Genomic DNA, 20,242 nt, shown 5'->3' with positions numbered 1-20,242 from the left:
TGTCTAGTCTCCGTTTTGGCTCTAATCTGGTAGTAGTAGTGGAGTGGTAGATGCCTAGTGCCCTTATGGCTCTAATCTGGTAGTGGTAGTTGGGTGGTAGATGCCTAGTGCCCCTATGGCTCTAATCTGGTAGTGGTAGTTGGGTGGTAGATGTCTAGTGTCCTTATGGCTCTAATCTGATAGTGGTAGATGTCTAGTCTCCATTATGGCTCTAATCTGATAGTGGTAGTGGGGTGGTAGGTGCCTAGTGCCCTTATGGCTCTAATCTGATAATGGTAGTGGGTCGATAGATACCTAGTCTCCATTATGGCTCTAATCTGATAGTGGTAGTGGGGTGGTAGATGCCTAGAGCCCGTATGGCTCTAATCTGAAAGTGTTAGTGGGGTGGTAGATACCTAGTCTCCATTATGGCTCTAATCTGATAGTGGTAGTGGGGTGGTAGATACCTAGTCTCCATTATGGCTCTAATCTGATAGTGGTAGTGGGGTGGTAGATGTCTAGTGCCCTTATGACTCTAATCTGATAGTGGTAGATGTCTAGTCTCCATTATGGCTCTAATCTGATAGTGGTAGTGGGGTGATAGATACCTAGTCTCCATTATGGCACTAATCTGATAGTGGTAGTGGGGTGGTAGATGCCTAGTGCCTTTATGGCTCTAATCTGATAGTGGTAGTGGGGTGGTAGATGCCTAGTGCCCTTATGGCTCTAATCTGATAGTGGTAGTGGGGTGGTAGATACCTAGTCTCCATTATGGCTCTAATCTGATAGTGGTAGCGGGGTGGTAGATGCCTAGTGCCTTTATGGCTCTAATCTGATAGTGGTAGTGGGGTGGTAGATGCCTAGTGCCCTTATGGCTCGAATATGATAGCGGTAGTGTGGTGGTAGATGCCTATTGCCCTTATGGCTCTAATCTGATAGTGGTAGTGGGGTGGTAGATACCTAGTCTCCATTATGGCTCTAATCTGATAGTGGTAGTGGGGTGGTAGATACCCAGTCTCCATTATGGCTCTAATCTGATAGTGGTAGTAGGGTGGAAGATACCTACTCTCCATTATGGTTCTAATCTGATAGAGGTAGTGGGGTGGTAGATACCTAGTCTCCATTATGGCTCTAATCTGATAGTGGTAGTGGGGTGGTAGATACCTAGTCTCCATTATGGCTCTAATCTGATAGTGTTAGTTGGGTGGTTGATACCTAGTCTCCATTATGGCTCTAATCTGGTAGTGGTAGTGGTGTGGTAGATACCTAGTCTCCATTATGGCTCTAATCTGGTAGTGGTAGTGGGGTGGTAGATACCTAGTCTCCATTATGGCTCTAATCTGATAGTGGTAGAGGGGTGGTAGGTGCCTAGTGCCCTTATGGCTCTAATCTGATAATGGTAGTGGGGTGATAGATACCTAGTCTCCATTATGGCTCTAATCTGATAGTGGTAGTGGGGTGGTAGATGCCAAGTGCCCTTATGGCTCTAATCTTATAGAGGTAGTGGGGTGGTAGATACCTAGTCTCCATTATGGCTCTAATCTGATAGAGGTAGTGGGGTGGTAGATACCTAGTCTCCATTATGGCTCTAATCTGATAGTGGTAGTGGGGTGGTAGATACCTAGTCTCCATTATGACTCTAATCTGATAGTGGTAGTGGGGTGGTAGATACCTAGTCTCCATTATGGCTCTAATCTGGTAGTGGTAGTGGTGTGGTAGATACCTAGTCTCCATTATGGCTCTAATCTGGTAGTGGTAGTGGGGTGGTAGATACCTAGTCTCCATTATGGCTCTAATCTGATAGTGGTAGTGGGGTGGTAGATACCTAGTCTCCATTATGGCTCTAATCTGATAGTGGTAGTGGGGTGGTAGATGCCTAGTGCCTTTATGGCTCTAATCTGATAGTGGTAGTGGGGTGGTAGATGCCTAGGGCCCTTATGGCTCTAATCTGATAGTGGTAGTGGGGTGGTAGATACCTAGTCTCCATTATGGCTCTAATCTGATAGTGGTAGTGGGCTACCGACGTTAAGGCTAATCTAAAGATGGTGCTGGCTAAAGCTAAATCTGGCGAGTGTAGAGAGTATAGAGATATTGTTATCCACGTCGGCACCAACGATGTTAGGATGAAACAGTCAGAGGTCACCAAGTGCAACATAGCTTCAGCGTGTAAATCAGCTAGAAAGATGTGTCGGCATCGAGTAATTGTCTCTGGCCCCCTCCCAGTTAGGGGGAGTGACGAGCTCTACAGCAGAGTCTCAGCACTCAATCGCTGGTTGAAAACTGTTTTCTGCCCCTCCCAAAAGATAGAATTTGTAGATAATTGGCCCTCTTTCTGGGACTCACCCACAAACAGGACCAAGCCTGACCTGCTGAGGAGTGACGGACTCCATCCTAGCTGGAGGGGTGCTCTCATCTTATCTACCAACATAGACAGGGCTCTAACTCCTCTAGCCCCACAATGAAATAGGGTGCAGGCCAGGCAGCAGGCTGTTAGCCAACCTGCCAGCTTAGTGGAGTCTGCCAATAGCACAGTCAGTGTAGTCAGCTCAGCCATACCCATTGAGACTGTGTCTGTGCCTCGACCTAGGTTGGGCAAAACTAAACATGGCGGTGTTCGCCTTAGCAATCTTATTAGGATAAAGACCTCCTCCATTCCTGCCATCATTGAAAGAGATCGTGATACCTCACATCTCAAAATAGGGTTACTTAATGTTAGATCCCTCACTTCAAAGGCAGTCATAGTCAATGAACTAATCACTGATCATAATCTTGATGTGATTGGCCTGACTGAAACATGGCTTAAGCCTGATGAATTTACTGTGTTAAATGAGGCCTCACCTCCTGGTTACACTAGTGACCATATCCCCCGTGCATCCCGCAAAGGCGGAGGTGTTGCTAACATTTACGATAGCAAATTTCAATTTACAAAAAAAAAAATGGCGTTTTCGTCTTTTGAGCTTCTAGTCATGAAATCTATGCAGCCTACTCAATCACTTTTTATAGCTACTGTTTACAGGCCTCCTGGGCCATATACAGCGTTCCTCTCTGAGTTTCCTGAATTCCTATCAGACCTTGTAGTCATAGCAGATCATATTCTAATTTTTGGTGATTTTAATATTCACATGGAGAAGTCCACAGACCCACTCCAAAAGTCTTTCGGAGCCATTATCGACTCAGTGGGTTTTGTCCAACATGTCTCTGGACCTACTCACTGCCACAGTCATACTCTGGACCTAGTTTTGTCCCATGGAATAAATGTTGTAGATCTTAATGTTTTTCCACATAATCCTGGACTATCGGACCACCATTTTATTACGTTTGCAATCGCAACAAATAATCTGCTCAGACCCCAACCAAGGAGCATCAAAAGTCGTGCTATAAATTCTCAGACAACACAAAAATTCCTGATGCCCTTCCAGACTCCTTCTGCCTACCCAAGGACGTCAGAGGACAAAAATCAGTTAACCACCTAACTGAGGAACTCAATTTAACCTTGCGCAATACCCTAGATGCAGTTGCACCCCTAAAAACGAAAAACATTTGTCATAAGAAACTAGCTCCCTGGTATACAGAAAATACCCGAGCTTTGAAGCAAGCTTCCAGGAAATTGGAACGGAAATGGCGCCACACCAAACTGGAAGTCTTCCGACTAGCTTGGAAAGACAGTACCGTGCAGTACCGAAGAGCCCTCACTGCTGCTCGCTCATCCTACTTTTCCAACTTAATCGAGGAAAATAAGAACAATCCAAAATTTCTTTTTGATACTGTTGCGAAACTAACTAAAAAGCAGCATTCCCCAAGAGAGGATGGCTTTCACTTCAGCAGTAATAAATTCATGAACTTCTTTGAGGAAAAGATCATGACCATTAGAAAGCAAATTACGGACTCCTCTTTGAATCTGCGTATTCCTCCAGGGCTTAGCTGTCCTGGATCTGCACAGCTCTGCGAGGGCCTGGGATCGGGAGAGACACTTAAGTGTTTTAGTACTATATCTCTTGACACAATGATGAAAATAATCATGGCCTCTAAACCTTCAAGCTGCATACTGGATCCTATTCCTACTAAACTGCTGAAGGAGCTGCTTCCTGTGCTTGGCCCTCCTATGTTGAACATAATAAACAGCTCTCTATCCACCGGATGTGTACCAAACTCACTAAAAGTGGCAGTGATAAAGCCTCTCTTGAAAAAGCCAAACCTTGACCCGGAAAATATAAAAAACTATCGGCCTATATCGAATCTTCCATTCCTCTCAAAGATTTTAGAAAAAGCTGTTGCACTGCAACTCACTGCCTTTCTGAAGACAAATAATGTATACGAAATGCTTCAGTCTGGTTTTAGACCCCATCATAGCACTGAGACTGCACTTGTGAAGGTGGTAAATGACCTTTTAATGGCGTCAGACCGAGGCTCTGCATCTGTCCTCGTGCTACTAGACCTTAGTGCTGCCTTTGACACCATCGATCACCACATTCTTTTGGAGAGACTGGAAACCCAAATTGGTCTACACGGACAAGTTCTGGCCTGGTTTAGATCTTACCTGTCGGAAAGATATCAGTTTGTCTCTGTGAATGGTCTGTCCTCTGACAAATCAACTGTACATTTCGGTGTTCCTCAAGGTTCCGTTTTAGGACCACTATTGTTTTCACTATATATTTTACCTCTTGGGGATGTTATTCGAAAACATAATGTTAACTTTCACTGCTATGCGGATGACACACAGCTGTACATTTCAATGAAACATGGTGAAGCCCCAAAATTGCCCTCGCTAGAAGCCTGTGTTTCAGACATAAGGAAGTGGATGGCTGAAAACTTTCTACTTTTAAACTCGGACAAAACAGAGATGCTTGTTCTAGGTCCCAAGAAACAAAGAGATCTTCTGTTAAATCTGACAATTCATCTTGATGGTTGTAAAGTCGTCTCAAATAAAACTGTGAAGGACCTCGGCGTTACTCTTGACCCTGATCTCTCTTTTGACGAACATATCAAGACTGTTTCAAGGACAGCTTTTTTCCATCTACGTAACATTGCAAAAATCAGAAATTTTCTGTCCAAAAATGATGCAGAAAAATTAATCCATGCATTTGTTACTTCTAGGTTAGACTACTGCAATGCTCTACTTTCCGGCTACCCGGATAAAGCACTAAATAAACTTCAGTTAGTGCTAAATACGGCTGCTAGAATCCTGACTAGAACCAAGAAATTTGATCATATTACTCCAGTGCTAGCTTCCCTACACTGGCTTCCTGTTAAGGCAAGGGCTGATTTCAAGGTTTTACTGTTAACCTATAAAGCGTTACATGGGCTTGCTCCTATAGATCTCCATTTTTATGGAACAGTCTGCCTACCCATGTGAGAGACGCAGACTCGGTCTCAACCTTTAAGTCTTTACTGAAGACTTATCTCTTCAGTAGGTCATATGATTGAGTGTAGCCGGGCCCAGGAGTGTGAAGGTGAACGGAAAGGCTCTGGAGCAACGAACCGCCCTTGCTGTCTCTGCCAGGCCGGTTCCCCTCTCTCCACTGGGATTCTCTGCCTCTAACCCTGTTACAGGGGCTGAGTCACTGGCTTGCTGGTGCTCTTTCATGCCGTCCCTAGGAGGGGTGCGTCACTTGAGTGGGTTGAGTTACTGACGTGATCTTCCTGTCTGGGTTGGCGCCCCCCCTTGGTTTGTGCTGTGGTGGAGACCTTTGTGGGCTATACTCGGCCTTGTCTCAGGATTGTAAGTTGGTGGTTGAGGATTTCCCTCTAGTGGTGCGGGGGCTGTGCTTTGGCAAAGTGGGTGGGGTTATATCCTTCCTATTTGGCCCTGTCCGGGGGTTTCTTCGGATGGGGCCACAGTGTCTCCTGACCGCTCCTGTCTCAGCCTCCAGTATTTATGCTGCAGTAGTTTGTGTCGGGGGGCTAGGGTCAGTTGGTTACCTGGAGTACTTCTCCTGTCTTATCCGGTGTCCTGTGTGAATTTAAGTATGCTCTCTCTAATTCTCTCGTTCTCTCGTTCTCTCTGAGAACCTGAGCCCTAGGACCATACGTCAGGACTACCGGGCATGATGACACCTTGCTGTCCCCAGTCCGCCTGGCCTTGCTGCTATTCCAGTTTCAACTGTTCTGCCTGTGGTTACGGAACCCCTACCTGTCCCAGACCTGCTGTTTTCAACTCTTAATGATCGGCTATGAAAAGCCAACTGAGATTTATTCCTGATTATTATTTGACCATGCTTGTCATTTATGAACATTTTGAAAATCTTGGCTCTCTCTAATTTTCTCCTTCTCTCTTTCTTTCTCTCGGAGGACCTGAGCCCTAGGACCATACGTCGGGACTACCGGCCGTGGTGACTCCTTGCTGTCCCCAGTCCGCCTGGCCTTGCTGCTATTCCAGTTTCAGCTGTTCTGCCTGCGGTTATGGAACCGCCACCTGTCCCAGACCTGTTGTTTTTCAACTCTTGATGATCGGCTATGAAAAGCCAACTGAAAATTATTCATGATTATTATTTGACCATGCTTGTCACTTATGAACATTTTTGAACATCTTGGCATAGTTCTGTTATAATCTCCACCCGGCACAGCCAGAAGAGGACTGGCCACCCCTCATAGCCTGGTTCCTCTCTAGGTTTCTTCCTAGGTTTTGGCCTTTCTAGGGAGTTTTTCCTAGCCACCGTGCTTCTACACCTGCATTACTAGCTGTTTGGGGTTTTAGGCTGGGTGTCTGTACAGCACTTCGAGATATTAGCTGATGTACGAAGGGCTATATAAAATAAAATTGATTGATTGATTGTAGTGGGGTGGTAGATGCCTAGTGCCTTTATGGTTCTAATCTGATAGTGGTAGTGGGGTGATAGATGCCTAGTGCCCTTATGGCTCTAATCTGATAGTGGTAGTGGGGTGGTAGATACCTAGTTTCCATTATGGCTCTACTCTGATAGTGGTAGTGGGGTGGTAGATGTCTAGTGCCTTTATGGCTCTAATCTGATAGTGGTAGTGGGGTGGTAGATGCCAAGTGCCCTTATGGCTCTAATCTTATAGAGGTAGTGGGGTGGTAGATACCTAATCTCCATTATGGCTCTAATCTGATAGAGGTAGTGGGGTGGTAGATACCTAGTCTCCATTATGGTTCTAATCTGATAGTGGTAGTGGGGTGGTAGATACCTAGTCTCCATTATGGCTCTAATCTGATAGTGGTAGTGGGATGGTAGATACCTAGTCTCCATTATGGCTCTAATCTGGTAGTGGTAGTGGGGTGGTAGATACCTAGTCTCCATTATGGCTCTAATCTGATAGTGGTAGAGGGGTGGTAGGTTGCCTAGTGCCCTTATGGCTCTAATCTGATAATGGTAGTGGAATGGTAGATACATAGTCTCCATTATGGCTCTAATCTGATAGAGGTAGTGGGGTGGTAAATGACTAGACTCCCTTATGGCTCTAATCTGGTAGTAGTAGTGGGGTGGTAGATGTCTAGTCTCCGTTTTGGCTCTAATCTGGTAGTAGTAGTGGGGTGGTAGATGCCTAGTGCCCTTATGGCTCTAATCTGGTAGTGGTAGTTGGGTGGCAGATGCCTAGCGCCCTTATGGCTCTAATCTGGTAGTGGTAGTTGGGTGGTAGATGTCTAGTGTCCTTATGGCTCTAATCTGATAGTGGTAGATGTCTAGTCTCCATTATGGCTCTAATCTGATAGTGGTAGTGGGGTGGTAGATACCTAGTGCCTTTATGGCTCTAATCTGATAGTGGTAGTGGGGTGGTAGATACCTAGTCTCCATTATGGCTCTAATCTGATAGTGGTAGTGGGGTGGTAGATGCCTAGTGCCTTTATGGCTCTAATCTGATAGTGGAAGTGGGGTGGTAGATGCCTAGGGTCCTTATGGCTCTAATCTGATAGTGGTAGTGGGGTGGTAGATACCTAGTCTCCATTATGGCTCTAATCTGATAGTGGTAGTGGGGTGGTAGATGCCTAGTGCCTTTATGGCTCTAATCTGATAGTGGTAGTGGGGTGATAGATGCCTAGTGCCCTTATGGCTCTAATCTGATAGTGGTAGTGGGGTGGTAGATACCTAGTTTCCATTATGGCTCTAATCTGATAGTGGTAGTGGGGTGGTAGATGTCTAGTGCCCTTATGGCTCTAATCTGATAGTGGTAGCGGGGTGGAAGATGCCTAGTGCCCTTATGGCTCTAATCTGATAGTGGTAGTGTGGTGGTAGATGCCTAGTGCCCTTATGGCTCTAATCTGATAGTGGTAGTGGGGTGGTAGATACCTAGTCTCCATTTTGGCTCTAATCTGGTAGTGGTAGAGGGGTTGTAGATACCTAGTCTCCATTATGGCTCTAATCTGATAGTAGTAGTGGGGTGGTAGATACCTAGTCTCCATTATGGCTCTAATCTGATAGTGGTAGTGGGGTGGTAGATACCTAGTCTCCATTATGGCTCTAATTTGGTAGTGGTAGTGGGGTGGTAGATACCTAGTCTCCATTATGGCTCTAATCTGGTAGTGGTAGTAGGGTGGAAGATACCTAGTCTCCATTATGGCTCTAATCTGATAGTGGTAGTGGGGTGGTAGATGCCTAGTGCCCTTATGGCTTTAATCTGATAGTGGTAGTGGAATGGTAGATACATAGTCTCCATTATGGCTCTAATCTGATAGAGGTAGTGGGGTGGTAAATGACTAGTCTCCCTTATGGCTCTAATCTGGTAGTAGTAGTGGGGTGGTAGATGTCTAGTCTCCGTTTTGGCTCTAATCTGGTAGTAGTAGTGGGGTGGTAGATGCCTAGTGCCCTTATGGCTCTAATCTGGTAGTGGTAGTATTGGTGGCAGATGCCTAGTGCCCTTATGGCTCTAATCTGGTAGTGGTAGTTGGGTGGTAGATGTCTAGTGTCCTTATGGCTCTAATCTGATAGTGGTAGATGTCTAGTCTCCATTATGGCTCTAATCTGATAGTGGTAGTGGGGTGGTAGATACCTAGTGCCTTTATGGCTCTAATCTGATAGTGGTAGTGGGGTGGTAGATACCTAGTCTCCATTATGGCTCTAATCTGATAGTGGTAGTGGGGTGGTAGATGGATAGTGCCTTTATGGCTCTAATCTGATAGTGGTAGTGGGGTGGTAGATGCCAAGTGCCCTTATGGCTCTAATCTTATAGAGGTAGTGGGGTGGTAGATACCTAGTCTCCATTATGGCTCTAATCTGATAGAGGTATTGGGGTGGTAGATACCTAGTCTCCATTATGGCTCTAATCTGATAGTGGTAGTGGGGTGGTAGATACCTAGTCTCCATTATGGCTCTAATCTGATAGTGGTAGTGGGGTGGTAGATACCTAGTCTCCATTATGGCTCTAATCTGATAGTGGTAGTGGGGTGGTAGATACCTAGTCTCCATTATGGCTCTAATCTGATAGTGGTAGTGGGGTGGTAGATACCTAGTCTCCATTATGGCTCTAATCTGATAGTGGTAGTGGGGTGGTAGATGCCTAGTGCCTTTATGGCTCTAATCTGATAGTGGTAGTGGGGTGGTAGATGCCTAGTGCCCTTATGGCTCTAATCTGATAGTGGTAGTGGGGTGGTAGATACCTAGTCTCCATTATGGCTCTAATCTGATAGTGGTAGTGGGGTGGTAGATGCCTAGTGCCTTTATGGCTCTAATCTGATAGTGGTAGCGAAGTGGTAGATGCCTAGTGCCCTTATGGCTCCAATCTGATAGTGGTAGTGTGGTGGTAGATGCCTAGTGCCCATATGGCTCTAATCTGATAGTGGTAGTGGGGTGGTAGATGTCTAGTGCCCTTATGGCTCTAATCTGATAGTGGTAGCGGGGTGGTAGATGTCTAGTGCCCTTATGGCTCCAATCTGATAGTGGTAGTGTGGTGGTAGATGCCTAGTGCTCTTATGGCTCTAATCTGATAGTGGTAGTGGGGTGGTAGATACCTAGTCTCCATTATGGCTCTAATCTGGTAGTGGTAGAGGGGTGGTAGATACCTAGTCTCCATTATGGCTCTAATCTGATAGTGGTAGTGGGGTGGTAGATGCCTAGTGCCTTTATGGCTCTAATTTGATAGTGGTAGTGGGGTGGTAGATGCCTAGGGCCCTTATGGCTCTAATCTGATAGTGGTAGTGGGGTGGTAGATACCTAGTCTCCATTATGGCTCTAATCTGATAGTGGTAGTGGGGTGGTAGATGCCTAGTGCCTTTATGGCTCTAATCTGATAGTGGTAGCGGGGTGGTAGATGCCTAGTGCCCTTATGGCTCCAATCTGATAGTGGTAGTGTGGTGGTAGATGCCTAGTGCCCTTATGGCTCTAATCTGATAGTGGTAGTGGGGTGGTAGATGTCTAGTGCCCTTATGGCTCTAATCTGATAGTGGTAGCGGGGTGGTAGATGCCTAGTGCCCTTATGGCTCCAATCTGATAGTGGTAGTGTGGTGGTAGATGCCTAGTGCCCTTATGGCTCTAATCTGATAGTGGTAGTGGGGTGGTAGATACCTAGTCTCCATTATGGCTCTAATCTGGTAGTGGTAGAGGGGTGGTAGATACCTAGTCTCCATTATGGCTCTAATCTGATAGTAGTAGTGGGGTGGTAGATACCTAGTCTCCATTATGGCTCTAATCTGATAGTGGTAGTAGGGTGGTAGATACCTAGTCTCCATTATGGCTCTAATTTGGTAGTGGTAGTGGGGTGGTAGATACCTAGTCTCCATTATGGCTCTAATCTGGTAGTGGTAGTGGGGTGGAAGATACCTAGTCTCCATTATGGCTCTAATCTGATAGTGGTAGAGGGGTGGTAGGTGCCTAGTGCCCTTATGGCTCTAATCTGATAATGGTAGTGGAATGGTAGATACATAGTCTCCATTATGGCTCTAATCTGATAGAGGTAGTGGGGTGGTAAATGACTAGTCTCCCTTATGGCTCTAATCTTGTAGTAGTAGTGGGGTGGTAGATGTCTAGTCTCCGTTTTGGCTCTAATCTGGTAGTAGTAGTGGGGTGGTAGATGCCTAGTGCCCTTATGGCTCTAATCTGGTAGTGGTAGTTGGGTGGCAGATGCCTAGTGCCCTTATGGCTCTAATCTGGTAGTGGTAGTTGGGTGGTAGATGTCTAGTGTCCTTATGGCTCTAATCTGATAGTGGTAGATGTCTAGTCTCCATTATGGCTCTAATCTGATAGTGGTAGTGGGGTGGTAGATACCTAGTGCCTTTATGGCTCTAATCTGATAGTGGTAGTGGGGTGGTAGATACCTAGTCTCCATTATGGCTCTAATCTGATAGTGGTAGTGGGGTGGTAGATACCTATTGCCTTTATGGCTCTAATCTGATAGTGGTAGTGGGGTGGTAGATACCTATTCTCCATTATGGCTCTAATCTGATAGAGGTATTGGGGTGGTAGATACCTAGTCTCCATTATGGCTCTAATCTGATAGTGGTAGTGGGGTGGTAGATACCTAGTCTCCATTATGGCTCTAATCTGATAGTGGTAGTGGGGTGGTAGATACCTAGTCTCCATTATGGCTCTAATCTGGTAGTGGTAGTGGGGTGGTAGATACCTAGTCTCCATTATGGCTCTAATCTGATAGTGGTAGTGGGGTGGTAGATACCTAGTCTCCTTTATGGCTCTAATCTGATAGTGGTAGTGGGGTGGTAGATGCCTAGTGCCTTTATGGCTCTAATCTGATAGTGGTAGTGGGGTGGTAGATGCCTAGTGCCCTTATGGCTCTAATCTGATAGTGGTAGTGGGGTGGTAGATACCTAGTCTCCATTATGGCTCTAATCTGATAGTGGTAGAGGGGTGGTAGGTGCCTAGTGCCCTTATGGCTCTAATCTGATAATGGTAGTGGAATGGTAGATACATAGTCTCCATTATGGCTCTAATCTGATAGAGGTAGTGGGGTGGTAAATGACTAGTCTCCCTTATGGCTCTAATCTGGTAGTAGTAGTGGGGTGGTAGATGTCTAGTCTCCGTTTTGGCTCTAATCTGGTAGTAGTAGTGGGGTGGTAGATGCCTAGTGCCCTTATGGCTCTAATCTGGTAGTGGTAGTTGGGTGGCAGATGCCTAGTGCCCTTATGGCTCTAATCTGGTAGTGGTAGTTGGGTGGTAGATGTCTAGTGTCCTTATGGCTCTAATCTGATAGTGGTAGATGTCTAGTCTCCATTATGGCTCTAATCTGATAGTGGTAGTGGGGTGGTAGATACCTAGTGCCTTTATGGCTCTAATCTGATAGTGGTAGTGGGGTGGTAGATACCTAGTCTCCATTATGGCTCTAATCTGATAGTGGTCGTGGGGTGGTAGATGCCTAGTGCCTTTATGGCTCTAATCTGATAGTGGAAGTGGGGTGGTAGATGCCTAGGGTCCTTATGGCTCTAATCTGATAGTGGTAGTGGGGTGGTAGATACCTAGTCTCCATTATGGCTCTAATCTGATAGTGGTAGTGGGGTGGTAGATGCCTAGTGCCCTTATGGCTCTAATCTGGTAGTGGTAGTTGGGTGGTAGATGCCTAGTGCCCTTATGGCTCTAATCTGGTAGTGGTAGTTGGGTGGTAGATGTCTAGTGTCCTTATGGCTCTAATCTGATAGTGGTAGATGTCTAGTCTCCATTATGGCTCTAATCTGATAGTGTTAGTGGGGTGGTAGATACCTAGTCTCCATTATGGCTCTAATCTGGTAGTGGTAGTGGGGTGGTAGATACCTAGTTTCCATTATGGCTCTAATCTGATAGTGGTAGTGGGGTGGTAGATACCTAGTCTCCTTTATGGCTCTAATCTGATAGTGGTAGTGGGGTGGTAGATGCCTAGTGCCTTTATGGCTCTAATCTGATAGTGGTAGTGGGGTGGTAGATGCCTAGTGCCCTTATGGCTCTAATCTGATAGTGGTAGTGGGGTGGTAGATACCTAGTCTCCATTATGGCTCTAATCTGATAGTGGTAGAGGGGTGGTAGGTGCCTAGTGCCCTTATGGCTCTAATCTGATAATGGTAGTGGAATGGTAGATACATAGTCTCCATTATGGCTCCAATCTGATAGAGGTAGTGGGGTGGTAAATGACTAGTCTCCCTTATGGCTCTAATCTGGTAGTAGTAGTGGGGTGGTAGATGTCTAGTCTCCATTATGGCTCTAATCTGATAGAGGTAGTGGGGTGGTAGATACCCAGTGCCTTTATGGCTCTAATCTGATAGTGGTAGTGGGGTGGTAGATACCTAGTCTCCATTATGGCTGTAATCTGATAGTGGTAGTGGGGTGGTATATGCCTAGTGCCTTTATGGCTCTAATATGATAGCGGTAGTGTGGTGGTAGATGCCTAGTGCCCTTATGGCTCTAATCTGATAGTGGTAGTGGGGTGGAAGATACCTACTCTCCATTATGGCTCTAATCTGATAGAGGTAGTGGGGTGGTAGATACCTGGTCTCCATTATGGCTCTAATCTGATAGTGGTAGTGGGGTGGTAGATACCGAGTCTCCATTATGGCTCTAATCTGATAGTGGTAGTGGGGTGGTAGGTGCCTAGTGCCCTTATGGCTCTAATCTGATAATGGTAGTGGGGTGATAGATACCTAGTCTCCATTATGTCTCTAATCTGATAGTGGTAGTGGGGTGGTAGATGCCTAGAGCCCGTATGGCTCTAATCTGATAGTGGTAGTGGGGTGGTAGATACCAAGTCTCCATTATGGCTCTAATGTGGTTGTGGGGTGGAAGATACCTACTCTCCATTATGGCTCTAATCTGATAGAGGTAGTGGGGTGGTAGATACCTAGTCTCCATTATGGCTCTAATCTGATAGTGGTAGTGGGGTGGTAGATACCTAGTCTCCATTATGGCTCTAATCTGATAGTGGTAGTTGGGTGGTAGATACCTAGTCTCCATTATGGCTCTAATCTGGTAGTGGTAGTGGGGTGGGAGATACCTAGTCTCCATTATGGCTCTAATCTGATAGTGGTAGTGGGGTGGTAGATACCTAGTCTCCTTTATGGCTCTAATCTGTTAGTGGTAGTGGGGTGGTAGATGCCTAGTGCCTTTATGGCTCTAATCTGATAGTGGTAGTGGGGTGGTAGATGCCTAGTGCTTTTATGGCTCTAATCTGATAGTGGTAGTGGGGTGGTAGATGCCTAGTGCCCTTATGGCTCTAATCTGATAGTGGTAGTGGGGTGGTAGATACCTAGTCTCCATTATGGCTCTAATATGATAGTGGTAGTGGGGTGGTAGATACCTAGTCTCCATTATGGCTCTAATCTGATAGAGGTAGTGGGGTTGTAGATACCTAGTCTCCATTATGGCTCTAATCTGATAGAGGTAGCGGGGTGGGAGATACCTAGTCTCCATTATGGCTCTAATCTGATATTGGTAGTGGGGTGGTAAATGACTAGTCTCAATTATGGCTCTAATCTGATAGTGGTAGTGGGGTGGGAGATACCTAGTCTCCATTATGGCTCTAATCTTATAGAGGTAGTGGGGTGGTAGATACCTAGCCTCCATTATGGCTCTAATCTGATAGTGGTAGTGGGGTGGTAGATGTATAGTGCCCTTATGGCTCTAATCTGATAGTGGTAGATGTCTAGTCTCCATTATGGCTCTAATCTGATATTGGTAGTGGGGTGGTAAATGACTAGTCTCAATTATGGCTCTAATCTGATAGTGGTAGTGGGGTGGTAGATACCTAGTCTCCATTATGGCTCTAATCTGATAGAGGTAGCGGGGTGGGAGATACCTAGTCTCCATTATGGCTCTAATCTGATAGTGGTAGTGGGGTGGGAGATACCTAGTCTCCATTATGGCTCTAATCTGATAGAGGTAGTGGGGTGGTAGATGCCTAGTGCCTTTATGGCTCTAATCTGATAGTGGTAGTGGGGTGATAGATACCTAGTCTCCATTATGGCACTAATCTGATAGTGGTAGTGGGGTGGTAGATGCCTAGTGCCTTTATGGCTCTAATCTGATAGTGGTAGTGGGGTGGTAGATGCCTAGTGCCCTTATGGCTCTAATCTGATAGTGTTAGTGGGGTGGTAGATACCTTGTCTCCATTATGGCTCTAATCTGATAGTGGTAGCGGGGTGGTAGATGCCTAGTGCCTTTATGGCTCTAATCTGATAGTGGTAGTGGGGTGGTAGATGCCTAGTGCCCTTATGGCTCTAATATGATAGTGGTAGTGTGGTGGTAGATGCCTAGTGCCCTTATGGCTCTAATCTGATAGTGGTAGTGGGGTGGTTGATACCTAGTCTCCATTATGGCTCTAATCTGATAGTGGTAGTGGGGTGGTAGATACCTAGTCTCCATTATGGCTCTAATCTGATAGTGGTAGTTGGGTGTTAGATACCTAGTCTCCATTATGGCTCTAATCTGGTAGTGGTAGTGGGGTGGGAGATACCTAGTCTCCATTATGGCTCTAATCTGATAGTGGTAGTGGGGTGGTAGATACCTAGTTTCCTTTATGGCTCTAATCTGATAGTGGTAGTGGGGTGGTAGATGCCTAGTGCCTTTATGGCTCTAATCTGATAGTGGTAGTGGGGTGGTAGATGCCTAGTGCTTTTATGGCTCTAATCTGATAGTGGTAGTGGGGTGGTAGATGCCTAGTGCCCTTATGGCTCTAATCTGATAGTGGTAGTGGGGTGGTAGATACCTAGTCTCCATTATGGCTCTAATCTGATAGTGGTAGTGGGGTGGTAGATACCTAGTCTCCATTATGGCTCTAATCTGATAGAGGTAGTGGGGTGGTAGGTGCCTAGTGCCCTTATGGCTCTAATCTGATAATGGTAGTGGGGTGATAGATACCTAGTCTCCATTATGTCTCTAATCTGATAGTGGTAGTGGGGTGGTAGATGCCTAGAGCCCGTATGGCTCTAATCTGATAGTGGTAGTGGGGTGGTAGATACCAAGTCTCCATTATGGCTCTAATGTGGTTGTGGGGTGGAAGATACCTACTCTCCATTATGGCTCTAATCTGATAGAGGTAGTGGGGTGGTAGATACCTAGTCTCCATTATGGCTCTAATCTGATAGTGGTAGTGGGGTGGTAGATACCTAGTCTCCATTATGGCTCTAATCTGATAGTGGTAGTTGGGTGGTAGATACCTAGTCTCCATTATGGCTCTAATCTGATAGAGGTAGTGGGGTTGTAGATACCTAGTCTCCATTATGGCTCTAATCTGTTAGTGGTAGTGGGGTGGTAGATGCCTAGTGCCTTTATGGCTCTAATCTGATAGTGGTAGTGGGGTGGTAGATGCCTAGTGCTTTTATGGCTCTAATCTGATAGTGGTAGTGGGGTGGTAGATGCCTAGTGCCCTTATGGCTCTAATCTGATAGTGGTAGTGCGGTGGTAGATACCTAGTCTCCATTATGGCTCTAATATGATAGTGGTAGTGGGGTGGTAGATACCTAGTCTCCATTATGGCTCTAATCTGATAGAGGTAGTGGGGTTGTAGATACCTAGTCTCCATTATGGCTCTAATCTGATAGAGGTAGCGGGGTGGGAGATACCTAGTCTCCATTATGGCTCTAATCTGATATTGGTAGTGGGGTGGTAAATGACTAGTCTCAATTATGGCTCTAATCTGATAGTGGTAGTGGGGTGGGAGATACCTAGTCTCCATTATGGCTCTAATCTTATAGAGGTAGTGGGGTGGTAGATACCTAGCCTCCATTATGGCTCTAATCTGATAGTGGTAGTGGGGTGATAGATGTATAGTGCCCTTATGGCTCTAATCTGATAGTGGTAGATGTCTAGTCTCCATTATGGCTCTAATCTGATATTGGTAGTGGGGTGGTAAATGACTAGTCTCAATTATGGCTCTAATCTGATAGTGGTAGTGGGGTGGTAGATACCTAGTCTCCATTATGGCTCTAATCTGATAGAGGTAGCGGGGTGGGAGATACCTAGTCTCCATTATGGCTCTAATCTGATAGTGGTAGTGGGGTGGGAGATACCTAGTCTCCATTATGGCTCTAATCTGATAGAGGTAGTGGGGTGGTAGATGCCTAGTGCCTTTATGGCTCTAATCTGATAGTGGTAGTGGGGTGATAGATACCTAGTCTCCATTATGGCACTAATCTGATAGTGGTAGTGGGGTGGTAGATGCCTAGTGCCTTAATGGCTCTAATCTGATAGTGGTAGTGGGGTGGTAGATGCCTAGTGCCCTTATGGCTCTAATCTGATAGTGTTAGTGGGGTGGTAGATACCTTGTCTCCATTATGGCTCTAATCTGATAGTGGTAGCGGGGTGGTAGATGCCTAGTGCCTTTATGGCTCTAATCTGATAGTGGTAGTGGGGTGTAAGATGCCTAGTGCCCTTATGGCTCTAATATGATAGTGGTAGTGTGGTGGTAGATGCCTAGTGCCCTTATGGCTCTAATCTGATAGTGGTAGTGGGGTGGTTGATACCTAGTCTCCATTATGGCTCTAATCTGATAGTGGTAGTGGGGTGGTAGATACCTAGTCTCCATTATGGCTCTAATCTGATAGTGGTAGTTGGGTGTTAGATACCTAGTCTCCATTATGGCTCTAATCTGGTAGTGGTAGTGGGGTGGGAGATACCTAGTCTCCATTATGGCTCTAATCTGATAGTGGTAGTGGGGTGGTAGATACCTAGTTTCCTTTATGGCTCTAATCTGATAGTGGTAGTGGGGTGGTAGATGCCTAGTGCCTTTATGGCTCTAATCTGATAGTGGTAGTGGGGTGGTAGATGCCTAGTGCTTTTATGGCTCTAATCTGATAGTGGTAGTGGGGTGGTAGATGCCTAGTGCCCTTATGGCTCTAATCTGATAGTGGTAGTGGGGTGGTAGATACCTAGTCTCCATTATGGCTCTAATCTGATAGTGGTAGTGGGGTGGTAGATACCTAGTCTCCATTATGGCTCTAATCTGATAGAGGTAGTGGGGTTGTAGATACCTAGTCTCCATTATGGCTCTAATCTGATAGAGGTAGCGGGGTGGGAGATACCTAGTCTCCATTATGGCTCTAATCTGATATTGGTAGTGGGGTGGTAAATGACTAGTCTCAATTATGGCTCTAATCTGAAAGTGGTAGTGGGGTGGTAGATACCTAGTCTCCATTATGGCTCTAATCTGATAGTGGTAGTGGGGTGGGAGATACCTAGTCTCCATTATGGCTCTAATCTGATAGTGGTAGTGGGGTGGTAGATACCTAGTCTCCATTATGGCTCTAATCTGATAGTGGTAGTGGGGTGATAGATGTATAGGGCCCTTATGGCTCTAATCTGATAGTGGTAGATGTCTAGTCTCCATTATGGCTCTAATCTGATATTGGTAGTGGGGTGGTAAATGACTAGTCTCAATTATGGCTCTAATCTGATAGTGGTAGTGGGGTGGTAGATACCTAGTCTCCATTATGGCTCTAATCTGATAGTGGAAGTGGGGTGGGAGATACCTAGTCTCCATTATGGCTCTAATCTGATAGTGGTAGTGGGGTGATAGATACCTAGTCTCCATTATGGCACTAATCTGATAGTGGTAGTGGGGTGGTAGATGCCTAGTGCCTTTATGGCTCTAATCTGATAGTGGTAGATGCCTAGTGCCCTTATGGCTCTAATCTGATAGTGGTAGTGGGGTGGTAGATACCTAGTCTCCATTATGGCTCTAATCTGATAGTGGTAGCGGGGTGGTAGATGCCTAGTGCCTTTATGGCTCTAATCTGATAGTGGTAGTGGGGTGGTATATGCCTAGTGCCTTTATAGCTCTAATATGATAGCGGTAGTGTGGTGGTAGATGCCTAGTGCCCTTATGGCTCTAATCTGATAGTGGTAGTGGGGTGGAAGATACCTACTCTCCATTATGGCTCTAATCTGATAGAGGTAGTGGGGTGGTAGATACCTGGTCTCCATTATGGCTCTAATCTGATAGTGGTAGTGGGGTGGTAGATACCGAGTCTCCATTATGTCTCTAATCTGATAGTGGTAGTGGGGTGGTAGATGCCTTAGAGCCCGTATGGCTCTAATCTGATAGTGGTAGTGGGGTGGTAGATACCTAGTCTCCATTATGGCTCTAATGTGGTTGTGGGGTGGAAGATACCTACTCTCCATTATGGCTCTAATCTGATAGAGGTAGTGGGGTGGTAGATACCTAGTCTCCATTATGGCTCTAATCTGATAGTGGTAGTGGGGTGGTAGATACCTAGTCTCCATTATGGCTCTAATCTGATAGTGGTAGTTGGGTGGTAGATACCTAGTCTCCATTATGGCTCTAATCTGGTAGTGGTAGTGGGGTGGGAGATACCTAGTCTCCATTATGGCTCTAATCTGATAGTGGTAGTGGGGTGGTAGATACCTAGTCTCCTTTATGGCTCTAATCTGATAGTGGTAGTGGGGTGGTAGATGCCTAGTGCCCTTATGGCTCTAATCTGATAGTGGTAGTGGGGTGGTAGATACCTAGTCTCCATTATGGCTCTAATCTGATAGTGGTAGTGGGGTGGTAGATACCTAGTCTCCATTATGGCTCTAATCTGATAGTGGTAGTGGGGTGGTAGATACCTAGTCTCCATTATGGCTCTAATCTGATAGAGGTAGTGGGGTTGTAGATACCTAGTCTCCATTATGGCTCTAATCTGATAGAGGTAGCGGGGTGGGAGATACCTAGTCTCCATTATGGCTCTAATCTGATATTGGTAGTGGGGTGGTAAATGACTAGTCTCAATTATGGCTCTAATCTGAAAGTGGTAGTGGGGTGGTAGATACCTAGTCTCCATTATGGCTCTAATCTGATAGTGGTAGTGGGGTGGGAGATACCTAGTCTCCATTATGGCTCTAATCTGATAGAGGTAGTGGGGTGGTAGATACCTAGTCTCCATTATGGCTCTAATCTGATAGTGGTAGTGGGGTGATAGATGTATAGTGCCCTTATGGCTCTAATCTGATAGTGGTAGAGGTCTAGTCTCCATTATGGCTCTAATCTGATATTGGTAGTGGGGTGGTAAATGACTAGTCTCAATTATGGCTCTAATCTGATAGTGGTAGTGGGGTGGTAGATACCTAGTCTCCATTATGGCTCTAATCTGATAGTGGTAGTGGGGTGGGAGACACCTAGTCTCCATTATGGCTCTAATCTGATAGTGGTAGTGGGGTGATAGATAACTAGTCTCCATTATGGCACTAATCTGATAGTGGTAGTGGGGTGGTAGATGCCTAGTGCCTTTATGGCTCTAATCTGATAGTGGTAGATGCCTAGTGCCCTTATGGCTCTAATCTGATAGTGGTAGTGGGGTGGTAGATACCTAGTCTCCATTATGGCTCTAATCTGATAGTGGTAGCGGGGTGGTAGATGCCTAGTGCCTTTATGGCTCTAATCTGATAGTGGTAGTGGGGTGGTA

This window comes from Salvelinus alpinus, chromosome 6 (assembly GCF_045679555.1).
Source record: "Salvelinus alpinus chromosome 6, SLU_Salpinus.1, whole genome shotgun sequence".
Taxonomy (NCBI): Eukaryota; Metazoa; Chordata; class Actinopteri; order Salmoniformes; family Salmonidae; genus Salvelinus; species Salvelinus alpinus.
This window is presented reverse-complemented; position numbering follows the sequence as displayed.